Raw genomic sequence first — 5,048 nt, 5'->3', positions numbered from 1 at the left:
TAAAAAAGTATCTGGTACCGGGTACTAACACCTTATGGAAAACCCTGAAAACGCGAGGGGCGGAGCCAACCCAAGTAGGGAGTAGTGGAAAAAAGCTATAAGTGTGATAAATTTATTTGCAATTTTTTTGTAAGCTGAGCAAGTACAAGTCTTAGGTGTACTCTATACTACACATGGTTTACAGAAAAATGTAACTATTTAAAACAACAAACTGAAAATAAGCTAAATTCAAGTTGCTCCATGTGCTTTCATGGAGCAGATGTCAAAGTTGCCAAGCTAGTACAGAGGAGGGAGCTAGTACAGATAAGCTAATGCAGAAGAGAAAGAAGGCCACTGAAAAAAATAAACCTTTTCTTAGGTAATGCATTTGTTTCTCTGAATTCTGATTTTAATCTTAGAATTAGTGCTGTCAACATTAACCTCGTTAAAATGACGTTAACGCCATAACCGCATTAACGCAGCAAATCTCTGTTAGCGAGTTAACGCGGATATCCCAATGCGTGGAGCTGCACGGAGTCAGCACGTTAGCACGTTAGCTCGTTAGCGCAGATAGCTCGTTAACGCATTAGCTGTGCAGCCCACACACACAGGGCGATCCGCGTTATCCTGGTTATGGCGTTAACGTCATTTTAACAAGATTAACGCTGACAGCACTACTTAGAATTTATTTTTCTTTCTTTTTTTTTGTCAAATGTTGAACTTTAAATCAGACATGGCAATTTAAAGGGTGCTAACACAGGTGTCTGCAGGCCATAGCTGTTTGCCAGGTATCTTCTCGGATAATTCCAGTCAGAGAAATGAACGCCTCATTTGCAATTTTGTTGCCTTAAGGGTAATTTGAATTAAATTATCTCACAAATATAATGGCAACCACTCCAAGAGGTTTATGCTCCAGTCTTAGAGTGGGAAATTCTAGTCTTTATACTGAAGTTTTCCTCAATTAGCAGGGATCTGTGTCTGTCCAATGTACCCACATGTTCTGTGATACACATTTCTTACAAATCTTGACAGTGCAGCTTTGAAAGTGTTTCTATGCGATTCATCAGCTCTAACTTTAATTCTCAAAAATAAGATCGGGAGCCTGGACTGTGGAGCAAGTTCAGGATAACCAGGATGTCTTTATCTGGCTTTAATAAACCTTACATCAGCAATACATGGACAAAAACTTTATGCTCTATCTTAAAGTAGGCTTTAATTAGGGACACAAGTGCTGGTGTTCTGGTTTCTTCAGTAAATGAGTAAGTCTGATAAAATTCCACCTTTATTCCAGCTTTATACTGCCAGTGCTGGAAATTAGCCACGACAACTGTAGTAACATCTGCTCATAGCTCATTGAATTCACTTAGATGAATTCACAAAGAGCATTGAATCTTACAGCAGCAGCAGCAATATAAATCAGCTGATTACACTCAAAATTTACAGGCGCTCACAATAGAAATTATAATTCTATTATAACAAATGCAAATTATTATGTCAGTTGATTTGAAAAGATTCTTTTCGCTGCACTGCTACACACACCAACTATCACTTAAACCACTGTTGAAAACCTGCCGACCCTGCAAGAATCAGAAAGACTTTATTTATCCCCAAGGGAATATTAACATCCGTGCCCTGAGGTCCATTGGCTTTCACTAGAGTCGACCACTACAGTGATTTCACACGTAATAATCTCTGATCTTGAACATAATCTCCTCAGTGCACGTTAGGTGTGTAGCCTAAGTTGCCATGGTAATACACTCAGTTAGAAGTGGACCACCCGAACGTTAATGCCAAAGTTATCTCGCTAAGCCCCAAATCCTGCTTTGTAGTGCAGTCTTTAGAAGATGAAGTAAGTAGTACACGAGTTTAAGTTTATGAAATGTCTACTTTCGATCACTTCACCCAACAGACACAAGTGATAATTTTCCATACTTTTGATTGTTTTTTCCTTCCTGCAGAAACTTTTGCACAGTTTTCAGAGCTTCACCTTATTATAACAGGACTGCATTAAAAGCTCCATAAACTCTGCCTCTGGATCAGTTTCACCAAGAGAAATTCCTGCCAGAAGATTTACTGGGCATGCATCAAAGACTTAGACTTATCAAAGTCTTTTTTTTTTAAATCAAAGTCTCAAAGTCAATTTTATCTACTTTTAATAAAAGGTTAACAGCCGGGGCTCAGTGTGTGCACACAGCGAAGACAATGGAGCGCTGTATTTGTGAAAGTTACGCAGGTCGCATGCTATGTCTTAAGGGGGAAACCCTCTCGCAAAGTAGCATCATTAAAACCAGAGATTCCCCCACCGTGTTAAAAAGAAAGCTTTGTAGCATTTTGAAAGCTGTCCAACGGTGGCCATTTTGTGTGAAAGCATCATTCACATCTCAAGGGTTAGATTTCTCTGGAAAACTACCGGAGAATGTGTGTGTGCATGCATCTATGTGTGAGTGAGCCAGGATGTCTATTGGCTCATAACTCCTCAGCTCACCACACCCTCCATGTGTGTATCAGGTGTGGAGTTCTTCAGGAATGAGAATACAGCACATTGATAGCAGGGAGCCTTACATGGTAGGTGAAGAATGTGTTTTTAACAGTTTATCTGCTGCATTACTGACCCACTGAAGCACTTGGATACATTTATTATCAAAAATGTTGCTCACAATCTAAACAATATAAGTCAGAAACTCAATAAAAAAAAAGCACATTTGTTCAGAATATGACATCCTGTAAAGGTTTATATCCAGCATTATTGAACTAGTAGGGCACTTAGCTCCTCATCGCCATAACAGTAATCTTTATCACAATGGCAACAGAACAAAAAGGTAATTGTTCTGTGCAGTCTGAGGTTTTAAGGGTTTATCTGCAACTTTGAACTCAGGTGGTCTCAGGTGGTCTTGAGACTCAAGTGGTCTCAAACTACTACTCCCATAAATCTCAGCAATCTCAACCCACCGTGGCCTGAAAACAGTCCACTGCAATCTCACCTGCAGTCATATATTTTTTAGTTTAACCAATATTTTGCAGCCGCCAAAGAGAATAAAAATAGGATCTAAAAACCACTGTTAACATTTTGCAACCCTGTTGAAAATTCTTAGAAATGAGATAAATATCAGACAATACCTCATTTTTCAGTCTTCAAACACTCACAAAGGACAAGGCCGGCAGAAGAATTGGTGTGGTGTATAAGCTACACATAGTTAGCATAGCATTTCATCTCTGAAGTATTTCCCTACTCTTAACCAAGTGTTTTATTGCCTAAAGCTAAACTATTTTTGTGCCATAACTGTGATTTTCATTAACCTTCAACATGTAATGCTAGTTGCATGAATGTTATCCATTAGTTTGAATGGTGGTGTAGTGGTTAGCACTGTTGCCTCACAGGAAAAAGGTCCTAAGTTCAATTCCAAAACCTGGCTAAGGCATTTCTTTGTGGAGTTTGCATGTTCGCCCCATGTTTTGTACCAAATCGTTGTGATTTGCAGCCCATTTTTAGTCCAAGGACTACTGACCAATCATGTTTGAGTAGGCTCTTGTTTACAGCCTATGTAGGGAGCCAAGAGGGAAAACATTTTTGCTCATATTGCCAAAGTGCAATCTTAAAACTATCAGGTACTGTCTGGGAACAGTTTAGGTTTTTGGTATATAAACAATAACTTGCAGGCAGAACAGGAAGTCATGAAGTCTTTGTGATCAGATTTCAAGTCATCAAACGCTTGCAGGTCATTTTCCAGTTTGAAGTGAAAAAAAAAACAGAATTTTCATGACTAAAGCCGTATTTGGTTTTTTCAATATGTATTCCCCTCCAGGGTCTTTGAGTGCCACAGTCTACACAAATGCAGGTCTTTCGAATTAGAAACCCCAACTTGCCTGTAGCATTAAATTATTTTTATATTTGATTAATTTGTATGTGTTCAAGACTGCCATGATAATGAACATTATAAGCCACATTTTAGCTGATGAATATTCAGGTTTAATGATATCAGTTCTATTCTTTGGCCTTTTTGGACGCTTTGTTTTACAAATCTCTTGGAGCTTTGGCATTTGACATAAACAACCTTGTGTTAATGAGCATAATGACAATTCCTCTGCCAAAAAAATGAGTTTGCTGTGTGTTTTTGTTATATCCTTCAGCTGCATAGTTTCTCAAATCTTGTTTTTGCCAAGTAAAAGCCAAGCCCTCACATTCCTCTGCATAATGGAGTGTGATGGAGCACACACAGCTAAAAAAAAGAAAAGAAAAAACAGACATCTTTAAACGGTTATTCAGAGCTTCCAGTCAGAACTGCTGTGGTTTGGGATACAGTACGTGGGATGGTGTGTGTGTGTGTGTGTGTGTGTGTGTGTGTGTGTGTGTGTGTGTGTGTACGTACATCTTGAGGAGGATGTGCTGATTCACATGGAAGAGCCGGGTGTGTCAGACCAGCCTTATACTTGTGTCATGGTTGAAGCACGAGTAAGACTTTATGATTGAAAGAAGTGTAAACCTCCTGAATGATGAAGTTCACATTCTAATTCACGGAAAATTTGCAACGACACATTATTATCCATTATAAATGTTAGAAATATGAGATTGTGGAATTGTTTTTTACTTTTTAATTAGAGTAGATATGCTTGTGTCTAGCTGGAGCATAAACAAGGTTCATGTATCAGTTCACTCCTTTTGTACAAGAGATGGCCTCCTCGGTGGCTCTAGTGCACTCCCAATGTCATTCCATGTACCTCACTGCATCTTTTGTACAACCCAGCATCATCTAAAGACCTGTTTAATTTTTCAAAAATTTTTTAAACACTTTTAGCTTTTGGGGAGCAAAAGAAAAGCTTAGATTCGTGGAGATATGATGGAGACATGTTGAGTCTTTCAGCTTTCCTTTGACCAACAAAGAAAAACAACAGATACAAATCTTCTAAGCACGCTATGGTTCCAGCATGGACCTCTAAAAGATCAAACTGTATCAGTGGTGATGACCTTGAGACCAAACAGCAGTCTGAAGCCTGAAGGTATTCGATCAGACATGCGCTTTTTGGTTTAGCAACATTCATGGGTCTATGCTGTGTGATTTTTTCTTTTGGGT

The sequence above is a fragment of the Aulonocara stuartgranti genome, assembly GCF_965226115.1.
Source record: "Aulonocara stuartgranti genome assembly, chromosome: 7".
Lineage (NCBI taxonomy): Eukaryota > Metazoa > Chordata > Actinopteri > Cichliformes > Cichlidae > Aulonocara > Aulonocara stuartgranti.
The sequence above is the reverse complement of the archived record's forward strand: the minus strand, read 5'-3'. Positions refer to the sequence as shown.